Source organism: Podarcis tiliguerta (genome assembly GCF_965153285.1).
Source record: "Podarcis tiliguerta genome assembly, chromosome: 14".
Taxonomy (NCBI): Eukaryota; Metazoa; Chordata; class Lepidosauria; order Squamata; family Lacertidae; genus Podarcis; species Podarcis tiliguerta.
The window spans coordinates 38,311,343-38,331,127 of NC_139547.1; the positions used below are offsets into that span (position 1 = coordinate 38,311,343).

The 19,785-nt window shown below is 46.0% G+C and overlaps 1 protein-coding gene and 1 long non-coding RNA gene across 2 annotated transcripts in view; one reads left to right on the forward strand and one right to left on the reverse strand.

The window, feature by feature from the left end:
- Positions 1-19,785, reverse strand: part of SHISA9 (shisa family member 9) — a 241,896-nt gene that overhangs the window by 65,732 nt on the left and 156,379 nt on the right. The window lies entirely within an intron of this gene.
- On the forward strand, positions 125-13,021 carry LOC310664035. The gene is made up of 3 exons (XR_014504754.1): positions 125-222; positions 7,469-7,588; positions 12,956-13,021. It is a non-coding gene; the product is annotated as an uncharacterized lncRNA (long non-coding RNA).

Genomic DNA, 19,785 nt, shown 5'->3' on the forward strand with positions numbered 1-19,785 from the left:
TCTTCCTTTGTCTAGTGTGGCAGGAAGCTGTAACACTACATAGTTCCCTCCTGTCTGGGCAGCCTCCTCTTTCTTCATCGTGCTTTCAGGTTGACCACACATGCGTGTCTGAGCTGTACAGCTCAAATACCGTTTTTGAAGTTGCAAGCTTTGTAACTTAGTAGTAGTTATAAACCTGCCTTCATTTTGCTGCTGAAACTGCTGCTTCAAGATCTACAGTATGTAAGTAAACACTACTTTTACTTCTTCACAAACCAGAGTACAGTAGCACCTCTGGTTGCGAATGGGATCCGTTCCGGAGCCCCGTTCGCAACGTCTGTGCACACGCGGGTCATGATTCGCCGCTTCTGCGCATGCGCGTGACGTCATTTTGTGCGTCTGCGCATGCGCGAGTGGCGAAACCTGGAAGTAGCCCTTTCTAGTACTTCCAGGTCGCCGCAGGACGCAACCTGAAAAAACATATCATGAAGCAAATGTAACAAGAGGTATGTATGTATGATTGTTGTTTTTAAGATGAGGAAAAGTGGTAACACCAGGGAAAATCCAGTCTGCCTTAAAGGATTCTGGATTAATGTTTAGAGAAGGTTAAATCAACCTTGTCTTCGCTTCCAAGTTTAACGATGATACTCCACTGCTCTCACTAACACGAACAAGGAAGGATAATGATAGCTACAACTTGCTGTATTGACCACACTTGACGGTCCATATGGGACCAATGCAGGCATGATTGGTATGTGAACTCTGCCAGAACCCACCCTGTGGTCAAGTCTTTTATCTTTTTGAAATGTAAAGCTATGCTCTATGAGTCACCGTGGTTTGTTATTTCCCCCCCAAAATCAAGGGCTTAAATGCACTTTGGGAACACTGTTTAGATTTTTCATTCATTCCCCTCCTTTTTTACCTGCTGTGAATAATGCATCTGTTTATCATAAACCCTTGAGAAACGGGGATCAGAAAATAGAAGCTGAATTTCAGCCCACTCTGGAGTGACATCGCAGCAACAATGCGCAGCAGATAAGGCAAAAGAAGATTACAGGCGACATGCTGACAGCACGGCCATCCTTAGGCACTCAGAAAGAGAACACAGGTTTCCCGCAGCCTGGAAAAATCACACCAATCCATTCCTCCAGCCTTGGCTAATGTTACCTTCCTTGCTTCCTTACTAGGACACTCATATAATACCACTGAAATAAAGGTAGGAAGACCAATGCGCATGTCTGTCAGAGTCACAAACAAATTCCCATAGATGGAAGCAATTCCATCCTCTTGAAGAACAACCAGCCTTCAGCTGGTAGGGTGGAATTAGGTAGGGAACCTCAGGCAAGGGCAAAGGATAGCCCTCTCTATCATACTGGCTGCCCAGTTGCATCCCCCTTGAGTGTTTTTAACCTGGCTGAAATGTGTCCTTGAGCTCTAACGATGCCCCCTGCTTCCTTGGATGTAGAATAGAGAGTAATCAGCCTACCATAAAAAGGTACCCCTGCCCGTACGGGCCAGTCTTGACAGACTCTAGGGTTGTGCGCCCATCTCACTCAAAGAGGCCAAGGGCCAGTGCTGTCCGGAGACACTTCCAGGTCACGTGGCCAGCGTGACAACGCTGCTCTGGCGAGCCAGCGCAGCACACGGAAACGCCGTTTACCTTCCTGCTAGTAAGCGGTCCCTATTTATCTACTTGCACTTTGATGTGCTTTCGAACTGCTAGGTTGGCAGACGCTGGGACCGAACAATGGGAGCGCACCCCGCCGCGGGGATTCGAATTGCCGACCTTTCGATCAGCAAGCCCTAGGTGCTGAGGCTTTAACCCACAGCACCACCAGCGTCCCAATCAGCCTACCATACAGAGGTAAAATACAAATTTCAAGTTCATAAGTTTATTGTGCTAGACAAAGGCTATGACAAACTTTTAGCAATAGTAATAATAAAATACTAAAGAACATACATTCATAATATGAGCCGCCATCCACGATGAGAGAGACAAGTTACCACAGGTAAAATCCATTGCTCTACCCACTGGTGAGGGAATAAATGAATGGAGAGTGGACTTCTTTCACTTTCCATTTTTAAATTTATTTATTCCTCCCTCCTCCACCAGTGCAAAGCTGCGATTGCACAAGCAAAATAAGCATAAGATGTGAGTTAACAGTACCTGTTTTAATTTACGCTTAATCTTTTCAGGGTTTTGCCCAACGTTGCATCCATAGAAAGCGAGTTATGCTAAAGTCCCATTCAAATTAATGGGGGTATAAATCGAGTCACAACTCACAACTTGCCCTATTGATTTCAGGGAGACTTGCACTACAATACTATGCGCACTTATTTCAGAAGAAGCACCATCAAATACATGGGCGGACATGTACGGAATCACAGCATCAACCAAAACCGTTTCCCTCTGGATTTGGACGCCTGTTCTTATTTTTCATGATCAGTTAGTGTTTAAAACATTGCAGGTCTCTTTGTTGCTGCAATGGACTAAGAGAACGACCCCTCTGGAACATCACATTGCAGTGTTTCTGGCACATCTCTTTCTTTTGCGTTGCCTCTCCTTTAGAAGCGCCTGCGCCAGAAGACCCTTCGTGTCCCAACATGGGTGCTAGTGCACCTGTTCTTGAAAGCAACATGGATTCACAGATGGCTGATAAAGTGCGTCGGGCACTGACTGCAAATAAAAAAATCGCAAGCACTCCACAGCACAGCCTTCAGTCAAATTTAAATGAGCCTCTAGTAAGTTCGCATTACAGTCAATTCACAAGTGCACACAAGGGTGTCTTCACAATAGAGGCTAAGAATAGTACTTGAATTTCCTGTGTTTGCAAATTAAATGAGACACTTGGAATGGGATGAAAATGAACTTTTGCTTTTTTAAAGGCGCTCTTCTGCTTTCTATAGGACATTAACAACATTATGAAATGGTGCATTGGAGGCGGTAAGATGCTCTTGGGCTTTTTGGCAAATGCCCACAAATTAGTGGGAGCCTAGCGGGCATTGGGAGTTAACCTCTTTGACAGGGCTGTAGCTAGGGGGTGGTGAGGTGGGGCCTCGCCAGGGGCACAGGCAATGGGCCCCCCCTGCAAAATCGGCTTAAAAATATGTCCATAAATATAAATATTATTGCCTCATAAGAAACGTTTTTAAATAGAGGGTGGTTTGAATGGGTGAAGGGGGCGGGGTTGGAGGAGAGGTGGAAAGAAGAGCTAATTTGTCCATGGCTAGGGGGTGCAATCTGGATGGTTCTGCCAGGGGTGCAAGATCACCTAGCTACGGCTCTGCTCTCTGATGGGCAACTGCCCCTCACCCATGACAAACATGCTTAGAAGAGAGAACTCAGGTGGTAGAGCAGGTACGTGCAAGCAGAACGTTCCAGCTTCAGTTGCAATTGCAGCTGCTAGACTCAGAGCGCCAGACCAGAAACAAATTAAAATCGTGTCCATGACAGGCAGCAGTGGTGAGCCCCGCCAGGGCATTGGACCCCAGGCAACTGCCCAAAGGTGCCAAGCTCTGAATCTGTTCCTGAAGCCTAGTTTTACAATGCTTTTCGCAGGACGCAATATCCTATGGCAAAGGTGGGGCACCTCAGCTCTGGGGGCCAAAAGAAGGCACCCAGGCTCTTTATGTGGGAATCTTCTCAGGCCACACCCACTTCTCAGGCCACACCCCATAGGCCACACGCATCCCCAGCCTTCCTTAACAACCTGCTTGGGTGTGTATTTCTGGCTGGGGTGTCCTTGAAGTCTGGTAATGGTACTTGCCTGTCTGGACTGAGCACAGAGTATGATATGTGAGGGTGTGTAGAAACTCACCCACAATTTATATTTATTGCTCTGCTGTCATGGACTGGTTGGGTGCAGAGGAATGATAGGAGGAACCAGCAAGGGAAGACAGCTCAGAGCGCTGTGGAGTGATGGTGGGACAATAACAAGTGGTCACAGGGAGAAGAGTGGGAAGAGGAGGTGTTGAAAACTGAGGGGTAACACGGCTTAGTGATCTGGGATAGACAGTGACAGAGATAAGTCCAGAATTGGAGGCAGAAACAGAAGCAGGAAAGGGGGGGGAGGAAGGCCAAGAGGTAGAGATGAGTCAGGCTTGTGAAGAATCATGGATGTCTCCCCCTCCTGCTGCAATGAGCTCCCTTACTGCCTTATCTCACAGAACCAGAAGAGGCATGAAAAGGGTGGAGAAATTGGTGATGTACAGGACAGTCTCCAAATGCTTGGAAAAAACCCTGGAGAGGGGAGGTGGGGACTTTCAGTCCTGGCAACTGATTTCCATGGAGCAAAACCACCAGGAATAAGTTGCTGTGCTCATTAGACCTGACACTCAGCCAAATCTGTGGAGGCCGTGTTTTTGCTAATAAAGAGTTAACTCCAACTTTGAGTTGTTTGGTTACTGACTGGCACACTCCTGTGACATCTGCCTACCTTTGTCTCTGCTCCCTCTCACCACTGGCATGTGGCCCCTGGAAGTTTGTTCAGAAGGGAATGAGGCCCTCAGCCTGAAAAAGGTTCAAGCGGAACTTATCTGCTACTGAATCTCATCTCCCCAGCCCCATGGAGTCCCAGTAATGTACGGCCCTGACATTGCGACTCACCACAAAATATTTCCCTTCCCATCCTCCAGACTGCCAGTGCTGCAAGACTCTGTTGATCTTCTGGAGCGGGGAAAAATCCAACTATATTTTATGGCTGTTTCTTACAACCTCAGCGGTAATAAAGATGCAGGATGTGTGGAAACCTGGCTTACAATTTTGTTGCTGATGAAGGTGGCAGAGCAGAATCCATCTCCTTCTCTGCTCAGCACCACAGGGCCATCGGAACAAACTTGTACCAGGCATAAGGGCTTAAAGACAAATGGAAGGTCGCTACCCGGAAAAAGTGCAAAAGGCATGATTGCTCTTTGCAATAGCCCCAGAGGCTCAGTGCTTTCCCAAAAAGGGTATGCGGCCATCCCTCTTACGGACTAACCTATTACATCTCCCCCTGCCTTATAAGACTTGGTTTTATAGCCTGCTCTATCCTAAGGGCTTGAGCACAGGGCAGGCTATTTGTTTCTTGGACTGTTTTACACAGTGGATATTGGAGCATTAGGGAGCGTGGGGGCTGCCCCAACAACTCTGTCTGCCCCCATTCAGTCCAGAGGGTGGCACTGGGTCAGGGCTGTCTTACCCAGGGGTAGGCAACCTAAGGCCCATGGGCCGGATGCGGCCCAATCGCCTTCTAAATCCAGCCTGTGGATGGTCCGGGAATCAGCATGGTTTTACATGAGTAGAATGTGTGCTTTTATTTAAAATGCTTCTCTGAGTTATTTGTGGGGCATAGGAATTCGTTCATTCCCCCCCCTCAAAATATAGTCCAGCCCACCACATGGACTGAGGGATGGTGGACCGGCCCACGGCTGGAAAAGGTTGCAGACTCCTGGTCTTACCCATAGGCACTAGGAGTGTGGGGCATCCGTGCGCTGGGCTCTCAGGGGCGCCAGGCTGAGAGTCCAGGGAAGAGCCCACCCGTCAGCTGGAGTGCCATGGTGGGTTCTTCTGCTGCGGGCGGCTCTGCGCCACGAGTTCAGGGGCAACCGAGCCAGCAAGATGCTAAGGCAGCTGGACAGCTCTGCCCTCTTGTGTGCCTGGGGGCGGGGGCAGGGCAGCTGTGCACCCCGGTGCCGCATATGCTTAAGACAGCCCTGGACTGGCTATCAGTTCCCTCCTCCTTAGTCTCAGTGTTTTCCCTGTAGAACTCATCCCCTTGTAAGGGAGGAGGATGGGATTGAACTACAATTAGTTGGTTCCACCTATCATTGGCTGCAGCTTAAAAGGTAAAGGTACCCCTGCCCGTACGGGCCAGTCTTGACAGACTCTAGGGTTGTGCGCCCATCTCACTCAAAGAGGCCATGGGCCAGCGCTGTCCGAAGACACTTCCGGGTCACGTGGCCAGCGTGACATCACTGCTCTGGCGAGCCAGAGCCGCACACGGAAACGCCGTTTACCTTCCCGCTAGTAAGCGGTCCCTATTTATCTACTTGCACCCAGGGGTGCTTTTGAACTGCTAGGTTGGCAGGCGCTGGGACCGAACAGCGGGAGCGCACCCCGCCGCGGGGATTCGAACCGCCGACCTTTCGAGCGGCAAGCCCTAGGCACTGAGGCTTTAACCCACAGCGCCACCCGCGTCCCCCTGCAGCTTAGCCTGTCACTAACTCTGGCTCCACCTACTGTCGCCAGCAGCCATGGATAAACAACAAAGGAAACCCCCTGTGAACAACCACAGGCAACACGCAGCTAATAATGTGCTAACAAAATATTTATAACAGTATAATGTTTCACAATTCACAAACAGAAAATATGCAATGGAGTAACGAATAATTGGAGTCATGAACAACAATAGAGAGCATGGTTAGTCAGTATCAGAGAACTTGGAGATGAAGGCAAAATGCCTTTCAACAGTCACAGTCCTGCAAATGTGCAGTGACGTAGCGTAGAACAGTTTTGCCAGATGATGAACTGTTTCGATGGTAATTCTTCATCAGCAAATGAATTGTCCCTACAGGTACATCAAGTAGCAAAGGATCATCAACCACTGAGAAGTGTAGTAAGCTGATACCAGCTTACCAGACCAGGTTCAAATCCCCACTCAGCCATGGAGCTTGCCGCATGACCCTGGACCAGTCACAGTCTCTCAGCCTGACCTACCTCACAGGGGTGTTGTGAGGATAAAATGGAGAGAGGTAGGAGCACCTTGGAAGAGAGATGGAGTATTAATGTAATCCGTATAGTTAAAGCCATGGTTTTCCCAGTAGTGATGTATGGAAGTGAGAGCTGGACCGTCAAGAAGGCTGATCGCCGAAGAATTGATGCTTTTGAATTATGGTGCTGGAGGAGACTCTTGAGAGTCCCATGGACTGCAAGAAGATCAAACCTATCCATTCTTAAGGAAATCAGCCCTGAGTGCTCACTGGAAGGACAGATCGTGAAGCTGAGGCTCCAATACTTTGGCCATCTCATGAGAAGAGAAGACTCCCTGGAAAAGACCCTGATGCTGGGAAAGATGGAGGGCACAAGGAGAAGGGGACGACAGAGGACAAGATGGCTGGACAGTGTTCTTGAAGCTACCAGCATGAGTTTGACCAAAATGCGGGAGGCAGTGGAAGACAGGAGTGCCTGGCGTGCTCTGGTCCATGGGGTCACGAAGAGTTGGGCACGACTAAACAACAACAACAAAGTCTAGCTCAGTATTGTCTACTAAGACTGGTAGTGGTTCTCCAGGGTTTCAGGAAGGAGCTTTTTCCAGTCCTACCTGGAGATGCTAGGGATCAAACCTGAAACATTATGCTAGGCAGATGCTCTACCACTGAGCTATGGGTCTTGCCATAAGGTGAGGGGCTTATGCTATGTTATATTGGCTATGGAAACCTAAGACACAAGGAAAGTAGAAATTATAGCAAGGATCAATATTTTTCATTTTCTGTTCCTGCACACCTTTAGGTAGAGTTTCACATTTTGGCACAGATCCTACCCATCAGCCCTACTGAGGTGAACTGAGAATGTGGGCAGAAGGTGTGCTTCAGGTCTACCCACAATCCCCAGAGAACCGACCACTGCAAGGTATGCGGAAAACCTTTTCCACTTGAATTTTTTCCCTACCATCTTTAGAATGGTGTGTGCGAATGTATAAAACACCCCAAGTAACACCCCTTATAAACTAGGGCAAGGAGAACTTTCTCTGTTACTATGGTGATGGTTGCTGCAAAACTCTTCAGATAGACTGATGTGCAGAAGAACAAAAGCCTCTCAGAAAGACATCGGGGATTTTACTGCATGGATGTGGGTTACCTCAGCAGATCTGGAGAAGGAGCCTCTTGAGAAAACAGTTCCACAGAGAATAGTTACTCCAGAGCATTGGCTTGACTTGTGTGGTGCCATGCCACCCCCCAAAGCTAATTGTTTAGTGAAGAGAGTGTGCGTGTGGGGAAAAAGAAAGATGTGATCAGAAGTTGTGCTTGCCTGAAGAACTGGGCTTGTTTACAGTAGCAGGTCAACAGACGTGTATTTGTATATAAAAAGGTAAAGGACCCCTGACAGTTAAGTTCAGTCGCTGATGACTCTGGGGTTGGGGTGCTCATCTCACTTTACTGGCCGAGGGAGCTGACTTTTGTCCGCAGACAGTTTTTCCGGGTCATGTGGCCAGCATGACTAAGCCGCTTTTGGCAAAACCAGAGCAGCGCACGGAAACACCATTTACCTTCCCGCCGGAGCGGTACCTATTTATCCACTTGCACTTTGACGTGCTTTCGAACTGCTAGGTTGGCAGGAGCTGGGACCAAACAACGGGAGCTCACCCTGTCATGGGGATTCGAACCGCCGACCTTCTGATCGGCAAGCCGTAGGCTCTGTGGTTTAGACCACAGCACCATCCATTGTATTTGTATATATACAAATATATATTTTTATATTTGCATATAAATGTGTACTCTCATGGGGTGCATGAATGGATGAAACCACAAGCAGAGATAGGCAATTCCTCCCAAAGTTGTCCTGATCAAATAACTCGCTGGCTTGGTTCTGGAAATTATGCTTCAAACCACAGTCAAGTTAGCACAGAAGAATCTGAGGCCATGCCTTGATCCTGGTTTTTGTTTGTTTGTTTGTTTTTAAGCATCGTGCCCCCTGATATTTTGGACTACAACTCCCATCATCCCTGGTTATTGGTCATGCTGGTTGGGGATGATGGGAGCTGTAGTCCACAACATCTGGAGGACACCACGTTGGCTCCCCCAGTTTAAACCAATGGGTTGGAGCAAACCACAGCTCCCACAAGTTCACCTGTAACACAGAACTGTGGTTTGCTCATACCACGAAAGGGAAAACATTCTTTTACCTTTAGACTTGGAGGAGAAATAGAGGACAGAGGAAGTATGTGAGTCCAGGGCTGTCTGGAACTCATTTCTGGCTTTAAATCCATTTTTAATGTGATTATCCTAAGTAGACCTTTATTTCTTTCATTGCCTATGGAAAAAGACAAGAAGAAACCCTAATTCTGGCCCTCCTTACGACAATTGCTTCCTGCATCTGTTATCAACCTTCCTCTCAGGTTTCTCCAGGCTAGACAACTGTATCTCCTTCTGTTTCCCTTTCATTCTGCAGCCATTGCTTTTCTTAGGTTATTTACAGCTTTTCTTTTTTACATATTTATTCGAGTGAGGCCAGCTGATACAAGAGTTGAACAAGGATTTAGTGTTTAGAGATGAACAAATATTTAGAAGGGATTTAGCATTGCTGGTCCCATACTGTGGAACACTCTTCCAGCAGAGATTCAGCAGCCGCCCTTGCTGTTAACCTTCAGATATCTCTTGAGGACATTTTTATGCTGGTAGGGCGATCTAGTTGCTTAATTTTTCATTTCTTTTTAGATTACTCAGTCATTTTGCGATTATTTTGTATTATATCGTAAGATATTTCATAAGTGTAGGTGGTATATTTTATAAAGACATAAATAAGCATGAATAGTCTAGGAAAGCTCTCCCCCATGACTAAGTAGTTGAAGTACCTTCTTACCCTGTTCATGACAAGCTGGAATGTGTGCAGGGGAGAGTGACCAAGGTGAAAAATGGCCTATAAAACAAGCCTTATGAGGAACAGTTGAAGGAGTTGGGTACATTTAGCCAGGAGAAGACTGAGAGGTGATTTGATAGCCATCTTGCAATATCTGAAGGGCTGCCACATGGAAGATGGAGCGAGCATGTTTTCTGCTGCTCCAGAGGGTAGGATGCAGTGGCGTAGCATGGGGGTGCAGGGGGGGCCGGCCGCACCAGGCGCAACATTGGGGGGGGTGCGCGCTCGCACTCGCAGCTCTCTGCCCCTACCTGGCTCGCTCACTCTCTCTCACTGCAGTGCTGGCTGTGTGAATCTGATCCGAGCCGCCGGGTCGCCGCCCACTGTGGAGGGGAGGGTGCCAGGCGTGCGGTGCGGTGCGGAGAGAGAGAGAGGGACTATCTGGGGGAGGGACAGTGCAGCGGGGGGGGGGGGGCGCAAATTACTTGCCTTGCCCCGGGTGCTGACAACCCACGCTACGCCACTGGTAGGATGCAAACCAATGGATTTAAATTACAAGAAATGAGATTCTGACTGAACAGTAGGAAGACCTTTCTGGCAGTAAGAGCTGTTCAGCAGTAGAATGGACTACAGTGGTACCTCGGGTTAACAACTTAATTCGTTCTGGAGGTCTGTTCTTAACCTGAGGAACCACTTTAGCTAATGGGGCCTCCCGCTGCTGCCGCGCGATTTCTGTTCTCATCCTGAAGCAAAGTTCTTAACCCGAGTTACTATTTCTGGGTTGGCAGAGTCTGTAACCTGAAGCGTCTGTAACCCGAGGTACCACTGTACCTGGGAAGCTAATGGCATCTCCTTCATAGGAGGTTTTTAAACAGAGGCTGGATGGCCATCTGCCAGGGATTCTTTACTTGCAATTCCTTCATTGCAGGGGGCTGGATTAGATGACCCTTGGGATCACTTCCAAGTCTGCAATTCTGTGATTCAGTGCATATGAATCAGTGCTTATGAGGAACGGCTAAGGGAGCTGGGCATGTTTAGCCTGGAGAAGAGGAGGTTAAGGGGTGATATGATAGCCATGTTCAAATATATAAAAGGATGTCACATAGAGGAGGGAGAAAGGTTGTTTTCTGCTGCTCCAGAGAAGCAGACACGGAGCAATGGATCCAAACTACAAGAAAGAAGACTCCACCTAAACATTAGGAAGAACTTCCTGACAGTAAGAGCTGTTCGACAGTGGAATTTGCTGCCAAGGAGTGTGGTGGAGTCTCCTTCTTTGGAGGTCTTTAAGCAGAGGCTTGACAACCATATGTCAGGAGTGCTCTGATGGTGTTTCCTGCTTGGCAGGGGGTTGGACTCGATGGCCCTTGTGGTCTCTTCCAACTCTATGATTCTATGATTCTATGATTCTATATTATTGGGGAAAGGGAATGTGCACAAAAATGCATATATTAGAAGACAAGCGTACAAAGATACGCACAAATTTCCAAAGCTGTGTGTAAGATCTGGCAAGACTGGGTTACTCGATTGCATGTCTAAGACACAATCTTGAGGATCTGCAGGATATTAATTCATCCTGATTTAATTATGGTTCAGTTGTTATCTGATTTTACAGTTGCCTCTGAGGAAGAGCAACAGCTTGAAATGTGTTGGGCACTGTAAATATTTACTGGAAGGTATTTTTTTTTTTAATGGATACGTTTTTATTTGACACCTTTGAGATTCCCCTCTCTGTTTCCAGTTATATTTGAGCTATTACCCTGATCCCCTCCCACTCCTCCCTTTTTCGGCCACCTCAAATTCAAGAATCAATACACCACCAAATCTCAAATACAATTCTCCCCTTCGGTGATGCAATGAGGCTGCCAGGGGGAGGCTTTTGTAGTGTTTTGTCAATTTCACATCATCCCTTGAGCTCCTGATTTGTTTCACTTCCCCTGGCTCAAATCGCCTTGTCTTTCCACCAGCATGACTGCGGTGACAGGGACTGCATAGGCTTCGCAGCCTTATATGCTTAACCAGCTTCCCGCCATTTCAATTCTCTTCTCTAAAAAAGAAGTGTCTTCCGTGTGTCCGCCTAGAGCAGGGCTAGGGAAGAAACCTTCTTTCAGCTCAGAGGCTGCATTACATAATAAGATGAGCTTGCTGGATCAGACCAATAGCCCTGTAGCCATAATGGCCAGCCACATTCCTCCGAAACTCCTAAGCAGGATTCGGGCACAAGAGCCCTCTCCCCTCCTGTAAAGGTAAAGGGACCCCTGACCATTAGGTCCAGTCATTGCCGACTCTGTGGTTGTGGCGCTCATCTCGCTTTATTGGCCGAGGGAGCCGGCGTAGAGCTTCCGGGTCATGTGGCCAGCATGACTAAGCCGCTTCTGGCAAACCAGAGCAGCACACGGAAACACCGTTTACCTTCCCGCTGGAGCGGTACCTATTTATCTACTTGCACTTTGACGTGCTTTCGAACTGCTAGGTTGTCAGGAGCAGGGACCGAGCAACGGGAGCTCACCCTGTCGTGGGGATTCAAACCGCCGACCTTCTGATCGGCAAGTCCTAGGCTCTGTGGTTTAACCCACAGCACCACCCGCATCCCTCCTGTAGTTTGCAGCAACTGGTATTCAGAAGCATTGCTGCTTCTGATCATGGAGGCAGAGAATAACAATCATGGTCAGGAGCCTTTTAAAGTCTTCTCCTCATCCAATTCTGTTTTACGGGACCGCCTCTCCTGGTTTGCCCCGCAGAGGACCTTAAGGTTCATGAATAACCATAGTTTAGAGGTCCCAGGCCCTAAGGAAGTCAGACTGTCCTTCACTAGGGCCAGGGCCTCTTCAGTGATGGCTCCGACCTGGTGGAATGCTCTTTCCCATGAGACTAGGGCCCTTCAGGATTTAACCTCCTTCCATCGGGCCTGAAGACAGAGCTATTCCGCCTGGCCTTTAATTTGAATTCAGCCTGATCTTTTATTTCCCTTCCCTTCCTTCTCCCTCCTCTTTTATGAAGATTACCTGCTCTGAGACCCCACAGCTAATTCTCCCATGGTCTCCTCGCTGGCCCAAGTAGGACCAATTCAGCCAGCTAGCCCTGGGGATTATCTAATGCTTATTTCCCCTAAATTGATTTTTGATTTTTATTGTTATTTATGTTTTATACTGTATTTTATGCTGCTTTTACAATTAAGTGTTTTAAATTTGTTGTTAGCCGCCCTGAGCCCAGTTTTTGAATTGGGAAGGGCAGGGTATATATATATAAAAAAGAACCTGTTTTGCAATTGTGTAATGTTAACATAATTAAAAAATCTTCCTCTCTGCCATTTTTTAAAATGGTGGTGATACAGGAGACGGGGAGTCCATTGGCTTGTCATAAATCCTAGATGAATAGAGTCTTGAAAGAACTTTTAGTTTTGTAGGTCTTTTTTTTTTAAAGGAGAAAAAGAAAATTGTCCCACAGAGCAAAGAGAAACGGTGAAATGATGAAATCGTGTGCTTCCGCTATTGCACAATTCAGTATTTAAAATAAAAATAAAAATAAATGAGTGGTGTTGGGGAATAAAACTAAGTGCTCTTTCAATGTTTAGCAGTTCAGTTTCCTCTTTAAAAAAATTCTGAAACACTTTATTACGAACTTCTGTTCTGAAAAGTGCAACGTTCAGGGTGGGTTCTGGTTGAGGGGGGGGTCCCATTGCCATTCCTCCCCACCCCCCTCTCATGAAATATGCTGCTAGCAGTTGAGGCCAGATTTCCAGCCTATCAGCATATTGGGGGCCAGGAGACTAATGAAGTTTTAAAACCTTCATTTTGTGATCTCTGATATAATGGAGCACAGTAATTATTGGAAACCCTCAGAGCGCCTCCTCTTTGGACGGAAGAGGTTTTAATAAAGTCATTAACTTTACAAGAGGAGTGAAAGCCTTTTGCAAGTCTCTTTGCTCCCAATTTACTTTTGGTGTTAAGGGGGGGGGGAAACAGTTTGCAAGGTGGCTCCCCAAGGTATATTTAAAGTGTGTTTTTTATTATTAAAATTAATAATAATGTGCTGAGTCAAGTTATGAAACTGACTGGGAGGAAAACACAGGAGAGGCATCTCTGTTCAAGTATATTTCACTTGCTAATACTTCAGCCTTACTTGAAAAATCACCTTCTTGGTAATTAATCCCGTCCGGTGGGAGCATTCAAGGGCAGCCGCCCTGAGAATTTGAAGTTCTTGCAAAAGTCTGCTAATGCTTCGATAATTCATACATGGTCTTCCATTTGAAGGGGAAAACCCAATGACTTTACAGTTTCATCAGGACAGGTTTTGAACAGCAATTCTGCACTACACCTGCATGACGCCTGTTATCTATTATATTGACTAGTGTATAAAATCACACCTGCAACCAGAGCAGGGCCCTATGGAGAAACTGGTCTCCTAAGGGACGTTCCAGCTCCTTCCCTGAAATTTCAGCTTTCTTTAAATTATATTCACTGCAGGGGGTTGGACGAGATTACCCTTGGGGTCCTTACCAACTCTATGGTTTACACGCAATCTCAACCTCTAGCTACCCCTTTCACATTTGGAGATATAAGGGAGAGCTTATATCCTTTATATCCTAAAGTATCCTGGAAATGTGGTTTATGAATGGTGCTGAGAGTTGTTAGGAGACCCCTTATTCCCCTCAGGGTGTTACAATTCCTGGAGTGGTTAAACAATTAACTGCTCAACCCAGGGAACTCTGGCAATTGTAGTTGTGTGGAGGGAATCAGGATGTCTTTCAGTACCCTGAAGAAACTACAGATCCTATCAATGCTTTCTCCCCTATATTTGTACTTATGGCTGCAAGCTACTCCTTCAGCAGGAAAGATGCAGGAAATGCTTCACATTCCTTTCTTCTGATTCCTTGGCAGCAGTGAATTAAGTGACCAAGTGACCTTAGCAACAGCAGCACCTCCATATGTGCCTAATAAGTCTTATAATGTTGCCTCCACATGTTGCTTTCTAACTTTCTTTATAAATGTCCAATTGACTTGCTTTGTTTTTCACAAAACGAAAGTTAAGAGTCCAGATCTCATGCTGGGGAGGTGGGATGACAGAATGAACATGAAGATGAACTAGAAATCATGCAAAGTTCTACCCCAAAATAAATTTGATTCATTTTCATTGACCCAGCAATCATGGGAACTGCTTTCAGGTGTTGTTCAGAGATTTTTGAACTAGTGTAATTAACTGTAGTCAACTGAACTTGTTCTGCGAGCTAGGAAGAGAGTTGCCAAGGTCAGATACAATGGTTTCGCATCTGAACCATGATTTATTTTTATGCATACAGGCTTCCTCCTCCTTTATCTCAGAAGCACTATAATGCAAGGGGAGAGAACCACACACACATGAGACCAGAGCAAGAGCTTGTCTTTAACCTCCTGTTCTTATTGTGGTCTGCTTGGAGAGCTGTTTCCCTGCATTCACATGCATAGGCAAACTTGCAACTACACCTGTGATTCCCTCGCTTTGGAGAAAGTCAACAAGTGAGAACAGGCAGACCTAGAAAGTGTGAATATCTTAAAGTAAGTTTACTTAAAAGCAAACATCAGGACGGTATTCATTGGTACTTGAATGAATGACTGCACTTAAACAGCTTAGATATGTAGAGGAGCTGAAACTAATGAAGCATGCTTAGCATCCAGCTTACTTAAAGCCTTTTAGCCTGGAACGAAGAAAATTGGCAACAATGCAATCTTCTTATGAATGAGGGCTGGATGAGAAAAGGGTGGCGGGGGGGGAGGGGAGAGAGAGCATGGTTAGGCTCTTTAAAATTTTGATGTGCAAGGAAGGATGGCAACAATTTATCAGCTTCATGGAAAATCCATCTGTATCCAGAGGAGAGTGACAAAGGTGGTGAGGAACCTGGAGAGCAAATCTTATGAGGATAGGTCAAAGGACTTGGTCACGTTTTATCTGGAGAAGACATGATTATAACGGGGTAGGAGAGCTGGAAAAAACCAAATCTGGCAATCAATGCACCCCTTAGGATTCAGAAAGTACATGGGTAAATGTACCCCTGGCAGTTAGGTCCAGTCGCAGACGACTCTGGGGTTGTGGCGCTCATCTCGCTTTACTGGCCAAGGGAGCCAGCATTTGTCCACAGACAGCTTCCAGCTCATGTGGCCAGCATGACTAAGCTGCTTCTCGCGAACCAGAGCAGCGCATGGAAACGCCGTTTACCTTCCCACTGGAGCGGTACCTATTTATCTACTTGCACTTTGCTTTCGAACTGCTAGGTTGGCAGGAGCAGGGACGGAGCAACGGGAGCTCACCCCATCGCGGGGTTTCGAACCGCCGACCTTCTGATCGGCAAGCCCTAGGCTCTGTGGTTTAGACCACAGCGCCATCTGCATCCCTAGTACATGGGTAGACAAGTCTAAAAAGCCCATGACACAATTTTTCACGGTCCTCTAGTGGCTATGGTGGTTCATTTACCAGAAGGGGTCACATGCGAGTGGTATTGGCCCAATTCTCGCTTGGGACAGTCAGTTGCATTACAGCCATGCAAAAGTCAAAGGTTACTATGCACAGCACACATCTCTCAATTCTCCTTTCGGCCACACTGAAGGGCATTATCTCAGTTCAAGGATACAGTCCAGCCAGGCAAGAGCACGCCAATCATCTTGTTACCAAAGATGATTGTGGAGCCAGGATCAGTTTTTTAAAGCTGTTTTTATCTTAACAAAAGCTTGAAGAAACGTTTAAAATGCAGACCCAAACTTCCTGCTGTGCAGGTTTTAGAGACTGTTTCTTTCTGCCCACCCCAACCCAAATCCTGGGTGGTTTCCAACCACCAAAAGCTATGAATATATTTCAATACTTAGGTTGGCGCGAGTAATCTCCCGGAATGAAGCTGTTCATCATTCTCGGAATTGTAATTCTCAGAAGTTGTTAAAAGCAAGGTGCCCAAACTACTTACCCCCACAGCAGCCCATTGAGACTATTTCAGAGTAAACAAGCCTGACAACTGGAGTCTTTTTCAGACTGCAGGCTACAACTCATTACTCAGAAATGGCCATCATCAACATTGCACAGCAGCAAATGAGCCTGTGCTGGTCTGTAAGTTGTTAGGGTGGGCAGCTATGATTAATCCCAGCTTCTGGGCACATTGTCCTCTTTCAGAACACACTGCTAAACTTGTATTTATCTTACATATATTATGTTTTCTTCCCAAATGAAGTGGGGTAAAAAATAATCATCATTGAGTGTGCTTTTCATCGCACAATTTACAGTGGTAGATCTATCCTTTCTAAGGCTCTGTTCTAAAGCCTTGTGTCCCCAACTCTCATCATCCCTGGCTAGGGATGTGCATTAAGTTCTCATTTATCCAAATCTCATAAGATATAACACATCATTCACTATTTCGTGCCCTCATCAAAGCAGGCACACATTGAGACAGATTCCACAGGCATTCACAGGATTACAACGCCCTGTACCATATTGGGGTTGGTTTGTTTTTTGAGAAAAAAATTTCATAATAAAAAATTCTGTTACATTGACCTACGAAATCTCCTTTCCATATACACCTATATGTCTATAGTAAAATGATATAAAATTACGCAAACCAAAACATGTTATCAGTTATGTGGTGGAAATTCATGTCGTGAAACACACATCTAAGTTTTGGAAAACAGTTATGGAATCTTATGCAGGGATAGATGAGGATCAGGATTACAAAGGAGAAAGAGTTGCAAAGTGGGATGGGCTCGATTATACACACACAAAAAATGAATGAAGCACGATGACATCACAAATTACAACCCTCTCCCTGACCATTGGCTGCTGGTGAAGGGAGCTGTATCTATGGCTGGCAGAGTATTTATATTCAATTCGCATTTAAAGGAAAACTTACCTAATATGCATTTTCTGAAGTGATCTACAAAGCAAAGCACAGCCACCTTTTGAAAATTGCACTTCTACAAATTTTGCAGTGCAATTCTCCAGCCAAGAAACATATATAAAAAGTGTGCATTGAATGCCATCTATTAGTGGAAATAAATAGAAATATTTACAGTGGTACCTCGGGTTAAGAACTGAATTCCTTCTGGAGGTCAGATCTTAACCTGAAAATGTTCTTAACCTGAGGTACCACTTTAGCTAATGCAGCCTCCCACTGCTGCCGCACCGCCGCCGACCGATTTCGGTTCTCATCCTGAAGCAAAGTTCTTAACCCGAGGTACTATTGCTGGGTTAGCGGAGTCTGAAACCTGAAGTGAATGTAACCTGAAGCGTCTGTAACCTGAGGTACCACTGTACTAGGGAAAGTTGCTTTGCAACGATGTGTACATTAGGGAAAGCTGCCTTCATAAAGATGCATGTTAGGAGAAATTCACACGAGAAAGCCAGTGAATTTTCATTACAGAGAACTGAATTTAAGTTCGGAAAAATTAGTTCCCATATTATTTTGGGGAAATGTGCCTTTATCTATTATTTATTTAGTGCATTTATAGCCCACCTTTTTCTCAACGGAGCTCAAGGTTGAGAAATGCATGGTTCTCAATTAATCCCCATCACAACCCTACGATGGAGGTTAGGCTGAGATGCAGTGACCAGCCCAAGGTCACCTGGTGAGCTCCATAGCTGAGTGGGGATTTGAACTCTGGTCTCCCAGGTCCTCGACCAACACTCTACCCACTACACCACACTGACAAACTGAATCCTAGTTAACATACTATCTTCCCACTCCCTGAAATTCCAGTTCACCACAAAACTGAGAATTGACAGACTATTAGAAAATGTGGGCTATTGGCAGCATTGGAAGAGAGCGTCCCTTTCACACTGTGTGGCATTTTCAAAGTGACAGCACCGGTGATTTAAAAGAGCTGTAACCCACTTCTCCGCCAGCTGCAGTCACGTCAAAGCAGTAAAAGATGAGCTCTAACTTTTCCTCCTCCTTTGGTCTTAAAACAAAATGTGATGCACCATACCCAGCTGTTTTCATTTACCAGGAATGAGGCGTCACAGGGCTCTATCTCGTCTCCTGTGCAGCTCATCATCTATGTGGAACAGTTGGATGAGGTCATCCGGACAATTGCTCTGAAGTGTCTTTAACATGCTGATCACACACAGCTCCCCAGCTCTTTTTCTTCATCAGTCTGATCTTAGGGAGGTCAGTGACAGATTCAGCATGCTGTCCTCAGTAGGGTAGTGGCAAATCCATAAGCGCTGGGTCCCTTCATGATGGTCAGAGCAATGCCCCCTCACAGCCAGCCCCCTGCTAAGGTTATACAAAGGTACCCCTGCCCGTATGGGCCAGTTGTGTCCGACTCTAGGGTTGTGCGCCCATCTCTCCGCGGGGATTCGAACCGCCAACCATACGATCGGCAAGTCCTAGGCACTGAGGTTTTACCCACAGCGCCACCCGCGTCCCTATACAACCTTCTAACATCATACAATAATCTTATAATTATGCACTAATTATAATTATTAGGGATGCATTGCAATGATCAGTGCAGATCTCCATGTGTTGCTTTTCTGCTAGGTCTACTATTTTCTTTGCTTGTACATGGCCAAATAACTTGAAGTGCTCTAACAATTTCTTTCAGAGTGTCATAAGTTGCATTTTCCTTGCAATTCCACTGTACGTAACAGAACTTGCACACCATTCTCTCGAAACTGAAGCATCTTATGTTTTCAGTGTTCCTGTGTGTGTGTTTCCTGCACCTTAGGCTGCCTCTTGTTCTCTTTTTTTAAATCATTTTTATTTGATTTTACAAATATAAATTTATAACCACACCAAATACACATCCATATAAAGAGATTATTCTGAATCTCGAGACTTCCCCCTATCCCCTCCATGGTTCCTATGGTCAACATTTTCAACTGCAAATTACTTTGTAATCTATATTTTATATCTATCCATATTGTCCGTGGTATTTGTTACATTACAAGTGAGATTAAAATCCTGCTAATGTTTGCATCTGTTTACAGTGGTCTCCTAAATAAAGTATAAACTTTCCCCATTCTTTCTTGAATTTCTTGTCTTCTTGGCCCCTGAGCTTTCCGGTCAGTTTTGCCATTTCTGCGTAGTCGTAGTTTGCCATTCCTCTCTGGTAGGGTGTTTTCAGTGCTTCTAAATGCTTAATTTTGGAGCATACAGACAAATCCTCCTCAGTGTTCTTCCTGAGGGCCTTCTCCAGAGTGACCCTTGGAGCCAATCCTCCATGACGGTCTCATCTCCTTTTCTTCTGGCTCCAGTTCTCATGAAGGGTGAGAGGACTTCCTCTCAGTGACTACAAAGC